The sequence below is a fragment of the Caretta caretta genome, chromosome 1 (assembly GCF_965140235.1).
Source record: "Caretta caretta isolate rCarCar2 chromosome 1, rCarCar1.hap1, whole genome shotgun sequence".
Classification (NCBI taxonomy): Eukaryota; Metazoa; Chordata; order Testudines; family Cheloniidae; genus Caretta; species Caretta caretta.
In genome coordinates, this window is record NC_134206.1 from 329,674,862 (window position 1) to 329,688,886 (window position 14,025).

Sequence of the window (14,025 nt, forward strand, 5' to 3'; positions counted from 1 at the left end):
GAGGGGTGGGACGGGCACAGGAGGGGGAGGGACGTGGGCAGGCGCGGGAGAGGGGCGGGGCGGGCACAGGAGGAGGAGGGAAGTGGGCAGGCTCAGGAGAGGGGCGGGACGGGCACAGGAGGGGGAGGGACGTGGGCAGGCGCGGGAGAGGGGCGGGGCGGGCACAGGAGGGGGAGGGACGTGGGCAGGCGCGGGGCGGGGCGAGCACGGGAGGGGGCGGGACGTGGACAGGCACGGGGCAGGGGCGGGGCGGGCACAGGAGGGGGCGGGACGTGGGCAGGCGCGGGAGGGAGGCCGGCCCTGGAAGGAGGGTGTTTGCAGGGCCGGTATGTGCGCGTTGGTGGCGCAGTGGTCTGCGCTGCCCGTGTTAGCCGGTGACCCACGACAAGTGGGACCAGAAGGCCCGAACCGTTGGGCTGCGGGGGTCAGTGGTGGCGGAAGAAGAATTAGGATCGGCGTGACCCCGAATTGAGAGGACAAAGCAGAATGAATTTACTGTTGTGTTAAAACCTTCTCTTGGAAAATCTGGCTTTTAGCAGCAGAGCTGTGTTTGTAATCCGTACTGTCTCTAGTTTGCTAGTAGAGTACGTACGTGATGGGCCAGATATATTGCAGCTTTCTCTCTGTAGACTTATAAAAGCCTCTGTCAGCACACAACTTAAGGCTCGGGGAATTAATTACGTATGTTAAAATAAGCAACACAAAATTGCTTTCACTGGCTTCTTTTGCATTTATATTCAGATCAAGTTTTGTAAATTTCACACACCCCCATACCTCCACCCTCCAATTCTCTCAGGACAGCACTTTATTTTACAAAATTTAAATGAGCCTAAGTGGTTGACAATGTCCTTTTAATAACTAGTATTATTATTAAAATATGAAAAATATCTGAAGCTCATGATGAGGCCATTTATTTTCTGGTTTAATAATTAATGACAGCTATGCGACTCAGTCCTGCAAATTTTGTAAACAAGCATGTCTTCAGTGGGGCTATTTGTACAAGTAAGGCAAAAGAGATTTGATCTTAATATTACTCAAAATGTTAAAAAAAATAGACTCCTAAATACAGTGAACAGTAACAAGAAATACATTGTCTTCTCCTACAGAAGTGACATGGAAGTTTTGATTTCAGATTGATTGCAGGATCAGGCTCTTTATTTTTAAAATAGAATTCAGATAATGCTGCAAAATTTTATTAATACAAATAGTCTTTATTCACTTGAGTAATCCTTGGGTTACTTGCATGAGAAAGGGGTATGCATGACTCACTCACAGGATCATTTACTTGCTTTTGGTTATTTATGTGCTTTGAAATGGGATGCTAAGCTTAAATAGGTTATTATGGAATCAGGAAAAAACATTTAAAAATGCATAAGGCAGGGTCGAAAGAGAAATTATCTTTCTCAGCTTACCATTAAAGTTCTTTCAAACTCTGCAAACACAAAATGATAACAGTTAAGCCTTGAATGTTCATGATTAGAACAAAAAGCCCAATTATATATAAGTTACAGAGTCTGCGCACAAAATTCAAGAATAAATCTGCCTTTGGATGACAGTTTAAAGGAGTCCAATTCTTCTAAACCTCAGAAGGGGCCCATAATATTTTAGCAAACTCATAGTCTCTGGTGACATACAGTATAGCTATGGATTAACCCATTATACTTTAGGTCTGAAGGTTTTATTGTACTTTACTCTGTTGACCCAAGCCTAGGAAGAGAGCAGACATATGTTGGTGGTCTGGGCGTTTAGAAATATTTACCATAATATTAATGTAGGTTGGATTCTATGCACAATGTATATTTTTGTTTCTTCCCACCATCAAAATGGAAAACAGTAGCTTTTTAATAACACAACTTACCCATTTCAGTTTCACAAGGCTTTGGGTGGTGCTCTCTCAAACAGGGAACTGAATTCCACTCTTATTCACACTGGTTTTAAATCCAGTGTAACTCCACTGGACTCTTCTGAACTGGGAGCAGAACTTGACCGTAGCATTTTAAATTATTTGTAAATTTTATTAGAACTATTTGACTTTGTCTCTGAAGTATCTTGTATATCAGGCAGCAGATAGTTTATTTCCTGATGCACTTGATCTGCAGATTATCTCTGAAAACTCTTCACTTTCTTCTGTGGGGTGGGCAAGGATACTCAGTTTTATTCTAACTCTTTTCAATAACTTTTCTTGTCATCATAACTTAAGGTCCTCTGTGTTTCAAGTGTCCAGTAGGAATTTTTCTCTTGGAATGACAGCAAGATGACAGCCTGTATTTACTACCCTTAAATGAAACTCTTCTTGGCATCACATAGAAGTCTTGGGTAAACACTGAGGGCAAAGTCCTAGCTCCAATCCTCCCAATGGGAGGATTTTCCCATTGACTTCAGGGGAGCTAGGATTTCAACCTAAGGGTGGAATATAATTGTTCTGAATGTGGGATTCGCATTCATGTTGCACGTGATAGCTATGAATTCAGCAGTGTAGGGTTTAAATGGCAGTTCTATATATGCACTAAGTGCAAAAAAATAAGGGCACGAGCCTGCAAACTTTACTTAATCACATCAATAACATTAAACCTAGGGTTACCAATTTGGGTTGGATGTATTCCTGGAGGTTTCATCACATGACATAGTCTTTAATTAAAGATTCATCTTTAATTCCTGGGGGTTTGGCAACCCTAAGCCCATAGGGTGAATTCTTGTTCCCATTGAAGTCCATGGCAGTTTTGTCATTGACTTCAGTGGAACCAGGATTTCACCCATGATATTTGCTGGATCAAAGCCTAAAGATTTTTTGTTTGTTTGTTTTTGTCATTGGGGACACTTTTTCTAGTTCTTCCCTTACATACATTAGTCTCCCTGTGCTAGTTGTGTGGGATACTGAAACCCACGCATAAGCTGATCCACCTCTCTTGTAGCTTTCCACAATGGGGTATGTGTTGCTGCCATAGAGATTGTTTCTGAAGAGCTGTGCATGTTCCTCTGTACAATTGATAGTAGACATCCACTTAGGCCTTGCGGGGGCTTAAATAGGAGGACCTTGCACACCAATCCTCTGCACCATGAGTGAATTTCATTCATTGGCTGTCCCAGTTGTTGAAAGTGGGTATTCAAGTCCTTGAACTTTTACACTAACTTTTGTTTTAATGACAGGTTTCAGAGTAACAGCCGTGTTAGTCTGTATTCGCAAAAAGAAAAGGAGTACTTGTGGCACCTTAGAGACTAACCAATTTATTTGAGCATGAGCTTTCGTGAGCTGCAGCTCACTTCATCGGATGCATACCGTGGAAACTGCAGCAGACTTTATATACACACAGAGATCATGAAACAATACCTCCTCCCACCCCACTGTCCTGCTGGTAATAGCTTATCTAAAGTGATCATCAAGTTGGGCCATTTCCAGCACAAATCCAGGTTTTCTCACCCTCCACCCCCTTACACACAAACTCACTCTCCTGCTGGTAATAGCCCATCCAAAGTGACAACTCTCTTCACAATGTGCATGGTAATCAAGGTGGGCCATTTCCTGCACAAATCCAGGTTCTCTCACCCCCTCACCCCCCTCCAAAAACCACACACACAAGCTCACTCTCCTGCTGGTAATAGCTCATCCAAAGTGACCACTCTCCCTACAATGTGCATGATAATCAAGGTGGGCCATTTCCAGCACAAATCCAGGTTTTCTCACCCCCCCACCCCCATACACACACAAACTCACTCTCCTGCTGGTAATAGCTCATCCAAAATGACCACTCTCCCTACAATGTGCATGGTAATCCAAGGTGGGCCATGTCCAGCACAAATCCAGGCTCTCTCACCCCCCCCCTTCCCCCCGGGGACACACACACACACAAACTCACTCTCCTGCTGGCAATAGCTCATCCAAACTGACCACTCTCCAAGTTTAAATCCAAGTTTAACCAGAACGTCTGGGGGGGGGGGGGGTAGGAAAAAACAAGGGGAAATAGGCTACCTTGCATAATGACTTAGCCACTCCCAGTCTCTATTTAAGCCTATTTAAGTCTCTATTTAAATAGAGACTGGGAGTGGCTAAGTCATTATGCAAGGTAGCCTATTTCCCCTTGTTTTTTCCTACCCCCCCCCCAAAATAGGTCATTTTGGATGAGCTATTACCAGCAGGAGAGTGAGTTTGTGTGTGTATGGGGGTGGGGGGGGTGAGAGAACCTGGATTTGTGCAGGAAATGGCCCACCTTGATTATCATGCACATTGTGAAGAGAGTGGTCACTTTGGATGGGCTATTACCAGCAGGAGAGTGAGTTTGTGTGTAGGGGAGTGGAGGGTGAGAAAACCTGGATTTGTGCTGGAAATGGCCCAACTTGATGATCACTTTAGATAAGCTATTACCAGCAGGACAGTGGGGTGGGAGGAGGTATTGTTTCATGTTCTCTGTGTGTATATAATATCTGCTGCAGTTTCCACGGTATGCATCCGATGAAGTGAGCTGTAGCTCACGAAAGCTCATGCTCAAATAAATTGGTTAGTCTCTAAGGTGCCACAAGTACTCCTTTTCTTTTTGTTTTAATGATAACTAAAGGTCTTGATAGCACTTTAATGAGCTAATGTTCAAGAGCCATACCAAAGAGATCAGTTTTAAGGAAGCATATGAATAAGGAGATTGATGCATCATATGTGAGGGGTGCAGTGCAGCAGAAGGCAGGAAAATGACAGCGGATGAAGAGGATTTCTCTTTCGCATTGAACGGCCTTCAGAAATGTAATAACAAAAACGGGAATGTTTGTTTTTTAAATTGTAACTGCTGTAACCTGCTTGTCTGGAATCTTGACTTCTCATCACAGCCACAGAGATCCATCCAATTTATTTTATTACATATGTAACCCTTCTGCCAGGTGGAGCCAGCAGCAACCAGGGCTGGGATCAATATCTAGGGGTTCCTTTTCAACAGTACAACACAAAACTGGCTCAAGCCCCCACACAGTAACCTGGGAAAACTACACACCACCCCAGGTGCCTCTGAGAGGCAATACTTCCCCACTCGCAAGCAGAGTCTGAGTGTAGAAAAGAACCTTTAATGAAAGGAGAGAAGTCACCTGACATTAATTAGGGAAAATGCCACAAGCAGGATTCATAAACATAAAACTGTGAGCAGGACACCCGCCCTGGAGTGTGTGGGGCAGTGTCTTCTGCCTCATGCTCCTGAGTCCTACAACCAAACGTTCCTTTACTGTGCCCCCCTCTGTTCCCTCACCATACCCCACTCACAGTGGTTTTCCTTGATCAGTGAGGGCCCGGGGTCCAGAGATGCATCTGTGTGAGTTCACCTCCCACACAGGGAAGAAGGAACCTTGCTTGATCTGCCATCTGAGCGCTTGCTCTGGCTGGCCGCCCTGCCAATCGTGGTTCTTCTTTGCTGGCTGCCCCGCCAGCCACAGTTCCTCTCCACTGACCACCTTGCCAGCCGTGGTTCCTCACTCCTGGCCACCCTGCCAGCCTCTCTTTCCTCACTCCTTGCCACCCTGCCAGCCGCTCATTCCGATGGCTGCCTCGCCAGCCACTGGCTTGGCAGCCAACTGCTTGTCAGCTGACTGTCAGTCACCTTCTCTGCCATCTACCTGTCTGCTGTGACTTCTGCTGCCACCTGCCTGTCTGCTGTGACCTCTGCAGATTTTCATCTCTTTGCAGGCTGGGCAGAAACACTGCTCCTTCATAAGTGATTTCAGTTCCTATTTGAGCCCTTTAAAATAAGAAAGGCTCCTAATGGAGCCTATTTAGCTCTACATTTGAACAGTGGGGAGGAACAGGTTAAACCAGACCAGGAGCTTTGGGGAGAGGCTTCACCTCCTGGCTTGAACACCTGTCCTCACCCCTCTTACTTTCACAGAGCTCTGGCGTTCAAGCCCCTGGCTTAATGAGGTCCTTTCAGCTGAGGGTGACCCCCTCCTTTGGGCCAGGTTAAGCACAGTTCTGCTCCCCTTTATTCATACAATACAGACAACAACATTGATAACAGCATTTCACTACCCTTGCATTCAGTACTGAAGTGATTTGTAATCCAACATGAGCCAAAGCTGATCACTTGGAGCTACACAACTCCTGTTTGCTAGATACCTACACAGAGTAGGTGTGTTCATGTAAATACAGTTTACTCCTGAAGTCTCTCCCCCTCCTGAACTAGCTGTCAAGGGAGAGTTCATTCAGACCCTGCTTACACATAAATATATAATTAGGGCCCTACCAAATTCACATCCATGAAAAATGCATCATGGACCGTGAAATCTGGTCTTTTGTATACTTTTACCCTATACTATACAGATTTCACGGGGGGAGACCAGCGTTTCTCAAATTAGGGGTCCTGACCCAAAAGAGAGTTGCAGGGGGGGTTGCAGGATTATTTTAGGGGGATCACAGTATTGCCACCCTTACTTCTATGCTGCCTTCAGAGCCGAACACTTAGCTCTGAAGGCAGCACCCCACCAGCAGCAGTGCAGAAGTAAGAGTAGCAATATCATACCATGCCAGCCTTACTTCGGCGCTGCTGCCTTCAGAGCTGGATGGCTGGAAAGTGGCGGCTGCTGACTGAGGGCCCAGCTCTGCAGGTAGCAGTGCAGATGTCAGGGTGGCAATACCATACCATGCCAGCCTTATTTCTGCATTCCTGCTGGCGGTGGCTCTGCCTTCAGAGCTGGGATCGCAGCCAGCAGCCGTTGCTCTCCAGCTTCCCAGCTCTGAAGGCAGCTCCGCAGTCAGCAGCAGCACAGAAGGGTAGCAGTACCGCAACCCCCTCTACAATAACCTTATGACCTCCCCACAACTCTGTTTGGGTCAGGACCTCTACAATTACAACACCATGAAATTTCAGATTTAAATCAGATTTCCTATGTCCGTGAAATTGACCAGAATGGACCATGAATTTGGTAGGGCCTTATATATAATACATATTTGTTTCCCATTTCTCCACCTGTCCTTTCGATGACAGTTGTGGAAAAGTGAAAAAGGCTTGTAATGAGTGGTAACTAAGGGCCCGGGACACTGCTAGACCTTCATGACTTGGGAGCCATGCCATCCATGAAAAAACATATGCTCTAGTTTATACTTTACTGTTTAAAAAAGAAAATAAACTGTAACACATGGAAACCGTTCCATATACACTGGTCAAACTAGGCCAGGAACAATGGAACAGTTGTTGGCCCATGTGAATGGATTGATAGTTTCAGTCTAGATCCTCATGAGCAGATGTCTGTATAATAAACAAACAAAATCCAGAAAAAATTCCAATAATTGGCACTGTTGTTGGCTGTCTTCTGAAGGAGTCAAAGGCTGTGTGCACATGGATGCTGAACTACCCTTATCACCACTAGGTCACTCTAGGTCAGGGCTGAGGAGCAAATGGAAGCTTGTACAGTTATAACCCATGGTAAATATGCTCTAGGGAGAAACAGAGCACTTCAGCCTCCAGAGCTGTCCGTCCTGCACTGTCCATCACAGAAAATTTGCTACCTTGTTTAATGAAGAGAGAAGCATTTGAAGAGCAGCAAAGGAAGGAAGTAAAGCACCTGAAAGAAGCGTATCCAACTAGCTACATATTTGGTTCTGTTGTTCTTGGAGGACCATGGACAAAAGCCATCTACACATGACTAGCCACAGTGCAATCTATATTGTATAAATTAGTGACACAGTGTGCACATGGTCTTACTGGTTGTGTGCTCTGGTCATTGGCCATAATCATGAGTGGTTTCAAAGCTCTGCATTGCACTTTTTTGTTCAGTTTGAGGGGGAGGGGAAAGCTGTCTTCATCTAATGAAGCAAGTATATGGTAGAGTAGGAACATATCATTGGTACAGTAGCTCTACTTATTTTATTATCATGCCTTAAATGCTGACAATGTATTCAGTGCTGTACTAGACAATGCTAAGAAGCTAAAAAAGCTGTAGTAATTTTGCTTCAGAATTAGGGATAAGACCGTTGTTTTTACATGAACCATCATACAATGCTCAAACTGAACACGCTATCTTTGAACTTGAAAAAAAATTGAGTTAAGTCAAACCTCAGTCTCATTATGGGTAGGAAGAGTTGCAGGCCCCTGGAGTGCCATTACTGGTAAATGTCTAAAAAGCTTAGAAACCAATACCACAAGGGATATTAGTATAGTAATAATCTTGCAGTAGACAGTAGATTCCAAGACCAGTCCAATGCAACAACATCATCAGAAGTGACTTTTCCTCTTGCAATATGTTAAAGGTAAAATAATTTATTCTACGAGTGCTAGAGATGCAAAACCAATTCTGGGAAGTTAACATATGTTTTGGAATTGTAAGGAATTGTCACTGGAAGGTACTGGAATTTTTTATATTAATAAAATACTTACTATGAATTGTATCCTTACACCAAATTGTCACCATGCCTCCATGAGTCACAACTGAGAATACCAAATTCAGGACAAGCTGCTGGGAAAAAAAGCAGACACACCCCAAAACTGGTGGTTATTCTTCCATGAGATATACCAAACCAGCAACAAAAGTAAACTTCTGTCTCACCACACTGGCTAACAAGAAGTCAGAAATGCAGCCTCCTTACGTATTCCAGTCCTGGATTCAACATCCAGACACTAGACTTAATGATGAGTGGTTATTTAAAACCAATTTCATCAAACAAAAGTGTTCTTCTGATCCTAAAGGACCAGCCACATACCCAAGTCAATGTATAACTCAGATCTCATTCAATAATCATGCTGTTGCCAATCCTTTAGTATCTAAAATCTAAAGTTTTATTTTAGAAAGAAAGAAAGAAAGAAAGAAAGAAAGAAAGAAAGAAAGAAAAGTTAAAATTGGCTAAAGGAATCAAATACATACAATAATTGCAAAGATTTTGGATCAGACTTGTAGCAGTGATGGAATAAATTGCTGGCTTGTTAAGTCTCTGGTTGCTTCCAAATCATTGGAAGGTCCTCAGTCCTTTGGTTAGAATGCTCCAATTAGTATAAGTCCATAGTCCAGAGGTGTAAGCGGGAAAGAGGCAAAATGGAGATGTTTTCAGGACATCACACTTCTGCCAAGTGAAGGGAAACCCATTATTCTCACAGTGGAAAACTACAGTAACAAGATGGTGTTTGGCAAGTCACATGTCTATGCATGCTTTGCTTAGTCATAGTAGACCCATATTCTAGTTAGCACATTCACAGGAAAGCCCATTAAGTGTAGATAGGCGTCTTCCATGGTCCATTGTGAGTTAAGTGTTCTTTGATGGGCCATTCAACTTGAATAGTTCCTTCACAATGTGCTGGCTAAATATCTTGTTGGTGTTACCAAGAAGCAAACATATTTGAAATACAGGTACACAGGGTAAGTGCAACCACTAGGCAAACTAGGCAGTTGCCTAGGGCGCCAAGTGGTTGGGGGTGCCAAAAAGCGGTGCCCTGGCTCAGCAGAGAGGAGCCGCCTTCCCATCAGCAAATCGTAACATTTCTATTGACTCCTTACATGCTACACTTTGTATAAGATTTGTTGCAATTATATAACAGTGGTAGCAATAATGATCTACTCTACATAGTCATATTTTAATCAGATAACATCACACAAAGCAGTCATTTTATGGCATGCCTTGAGTACAGGTACTTTGTACCTTTATATAAATAACTGTGGTTTTTAAAAGCTGCTTTGATGGGCTGATGGTGAAGGAATTAATCTTGGCAATGAAAGGACACAGTCTTCTGCCGTAAGAACACTATTTACTGTAAAGAAAATAGACCAAAAATGTTCTCCAAAATTTGGCAGAAAGCAGTTGAGCAAATTAATAACTTAGCAAGGCTGAGTCACTTCACTGGGTTACTTTTCCAGACCTCTGCATTCGAAGAGTTTTGAAATTGGGATTTAGTTCTTTTTTTCCCCTTCTTTCTTCTCTCCCCCTGCCATGTGTTTCCTCCAATCATGTGTAAGGAGTCCTGCTTTTATACTGAGATTTTCTATATGATCTTGAGGTTATACTGTTCCCATAAAGTAAGCATGTATTCATGTGACAGGGCTCAAGTTTTGATGATCAACAACTCTAAGCTGTCTGTAGGGAATTGAACCCCGGGATCTCTTGTACTGAAAGCATAAGCATCTACTGCTTAAGTAGTTCTTTAGGTAGCATTTGAAGCAAACTCATTATCTCAGGCAATGTCTACACTACACAGCTTTTAGTGACATGACTGTGTCATCACAGCCGTGCCGCTAAAAATCACGCAGGGTAGCTGCTGTTTGTTGGCTCTCCTGCTGACAAAAAAACTTCTACCCCCAACGAGCAGCGTTTGCATTGTTGGCAGGAGAGTGCTCCTGCCAACAATCACTGTTCACACTGGCACTTGTTGCTGCAAAACTTTGTCTTTCACGGGGCGGGGTTTAACACCTCTGGAAGCCAAAAGTTTTGTCGTTCAACTGCCAGTGTAGACATAGCCTTAGGCCTTGTCTACACTACCAAGTTTTGTCAACCCAAACAGTGAGGGAGGGAGGGAAATAGGGAAAAGGGAAACCAAAAAAGACAAACCCCAAAGTCCTCAGTGATTCTAAGAGAAAAAGGCCTATCTGGGAAAAAATTCTGCCCCCTTAACCTAGTGATTTCCGTGCCTAGAATTTGGCCGGCACCAGATGGATCAGGCTGAATAGGTTCCAAACCTCTCGGAAGCTCTTACCTTCCCAACAGGGACATCTGTTTTCTAGCAAAATTAGTACTGGGAAAGGAGAAAACTCGAAGGAGGCTCCTCCTCATGTTCACATACGGGAACCTGAACTCTCTCTCTGTCCTCAAGGAGAGTCCTTGAGAAGAGACTTGCTATAGCAAAGCCATGGGGGTCTCTGAGAGGGATTCTGCAGCCTTTCCTGCCTGGCCATTGTCAGAGTCTCTCTCTGAGGTCACCACCTCCTGACCTCCTTTGAAAAGGCCCTTGTGATTTCACTACAGGGCTAATGTCTGACCCCTGGGCAGCCCCTTTGGATGTTTGAGCTGCTCCCCCGGTGTCACCCCACTCCGTGTTAGTTCTGGGGATCAAGCAGGCTACACATGAAAACATCAGAGGCTGTTCAACATGCCACACTCAGCTTTTCATAGATTTGTAGACAGTTTGGCCAGAAGAGACTGTTAGATCATCTAATCTGACACTCCTGTATATCACAGGCTTCCTGTATAGCACAGTAGCTAGTTTTTGACCAAAGCACACTCCGGAAAAGCATCTTATGAGGACATCAAAAGATGGAGAAACCACCACTTCCCTTGATAGTTTGGAAGAAACTGATGAAGTGAGGGAATTGATCCCACGGCCACACTTGTGGGTCTTCATCTGAGTGCCAAGTATCTGAGTGTCATTTCTCCTGTGGAGAGGAAATCTCTCTTCCCCCTTAACAAGAGCCTGACTTTATTGTCAATATAAAGGTCCATGAGTATTGGTGAGCAGGGGCTTGTTTACTCTAGAAAGTTATAGAATCATAGAACTGGAAGGGACCTCGAGAGGTCATCTAGTCCAGTCCCCTGCACTCAAGTATTATCTAAGATCTAGACGATCCCTGACAGGTGTTTGTCCAACCTGCTCTTAAAAATCCCCAAGGATGGAGATTCCACAACCTCCCTAGGCAATTTATTCCAGTGCTTAACCACTCCGACAGTTAGGAAGTTTTCCCTAATGTCCAACATAAACCACCCTTGGTGCAATTTAAGCCCATTGCTTCTTGTACTATCCTCACAGGTTAAGAAGAACAATTTTTCTCCCTCCTCCTTGTAACAACCTTTTATGTACTTGAAAACTGTTATCACATCCCCGTTCAGTCTTCTCTTCTGCAGACTAAACAAACACAATTTTTTCAATCTTCCCTCACAGGTCTTGTTTTCTAGACCTTTAATCATTTTTGTTGCTCTTCTCTGGACTTTCTCCAATTTGTCCACATCTTTCCTGAAACGTGGCGCCCAGAACTGGACACAATGCTCCAGTTGAGGCCTAATCAGCACGGAGTAGAGCAGAAGAATTACTTTTCATGTCTTGCTTACAATACTCCTGCTAATACATCCCAGAATGATGTTTGATTTTTTTGCAACAGCATTACACTGTTGACTCATATTTAGCTTGTGATCCACTATGACCCCCAGACCCATTTCCGCAGTACTCCTTCCTAGGCCGTCATTTCCCATTTTGTATGTGCGCAACTGATTGTTCCTTCCTAAGTGGAGTACTTGGCATTTGTCCTTATTAAATTTCATCCTATTTACTTCAGACCATTTCTCCAGTTTGTCCAGATCATTTTGAATTTTAATCCTATTCTCCAAAGCACTTGCAACCCCTCCCAGGTTGGTATCGTCCACAAACTTTATAAGTGTACTCTCTCTGTCATTATCTAAATCATTGATGAAGATATTGAACAGAAGTAGACCCAGAACTGATCCCTGCGGGACCCCACTTGTTATGCCCTTCCAGCATGACTGTGAACCACTGATGACTACTCTCTGGGAACGATTTTCCAACGAGTTATGCATCCACCTTGTAGTAGCTTCATCTAGGTTGTATTTCCCTAGTTTGTTTATGAGAAGGTCATGCAGGACAGTATCAAAAGCCTTACTGAAGTCAAGATATACCACATCTACCGCTTCTCCCCTATCCACAAGGCTTGTTACCCTGTCAAAGAAAGATATCAGGTTGGTTTGACATGACTTGTTCTTGACAAGTCCATGCTGACTTATTTATCACCTTATTATCTTCTAGGTGTTTGTAAATTGATTGCTTAATTATGTGCTCCATTATCTTTCCGGGTACAAAAGTTAAACTGACTGGCCTATAATTTCCTGGATTGTGCTTATTTCCCTTTTTATAGATGGCCACTATATTTGCCCTTTTCCAGTCTTCTGGAATATCTCCCATCTTCCATGACTTTTCAAAGATAATCGCTAAAGGCTCAGATATCTCCTCAGTCAGCTCCTTGAGTATTCTAGGATGCATTTTATCAGGCCCTGGTGATTTGAAGACATCTAACTTGTCTACATAATTTTTGACTTGTTCTTTCCCTATTTTAGACTCTGATCCTACCTCATTTTCACTGACATTCACTATGTTAGACGTCCAGTTGCCACCAACCTTCTTGCTGAAAAACCGAAACAAAGAAGGCATTAAGCACCTCTGCGATTTCCACATTTTCTGTTACTGTCTTTCCCACCTCATTGAGTAACGGGCCTACTCTGTCCTTGGTCTTCCTCTTGCTTCTAATGTATTTGTAGAATGTTTTCTTGTTTCCTTTTCTGTCCCTAGCTAGTTTGTTCTCATTTTTTGCCTTGGCTTTTCTAATTTTGTCCCTACATACTTGTGTTATTTGTTTATATTCATCCATTCATCCAAAATTTGACCAAGTCTCCATTTTTTGTAGGATTCTTTTTTTATAACATACCATGTAACATAACATCCAGTTCTCAGGAAAAAAAAATTAAAATAAGCAGCAGTGGGCATGGATACAAAGAGCCATTGTAATGAACCAAATATAATAATTGCCTGGTCAGGACAGCTACACTGCCATTCATCTGGCAGCATCAGTTTTAGGTGCCAGGGTATTTGTAATTTAAGATTAGAGTTGGTCAGAATACAGAATTTCCATCTTGTGGGACATTCTGGCCATTTTCAGATTTATTTTTTTGTCCCGCATTGGGACAAAAAGTTAAAATCTTCAAATATCTGGCAGAATGGAAATGCTGAAATATTTTTATTTTGAAACATCAAAGCATCTATCTCAAAACATTTTTATTTGAGAATGTCAGTACACTGATATAAAATATTAAATATATACTAAATATATACATAGTAAATTTAATATTAAAATTAATATATTATCAAAGACAGGATGAAATGAAAAAGTCAGAACAAAACAAAATACTCAGTTTTTCATTTTGAATAGTTTCAAAACTTTTCCACTGGAAACTATGTCGAAATTGACACATTCCTGTGAAACATTTTGATTTTGTCAGAACACCATATTCCAAAGGAAAACTGTCCCATCGAATTTTTTTTGACCAGTTCTATGTTTTAGTTCTTTGTAGTCTAAGATGAA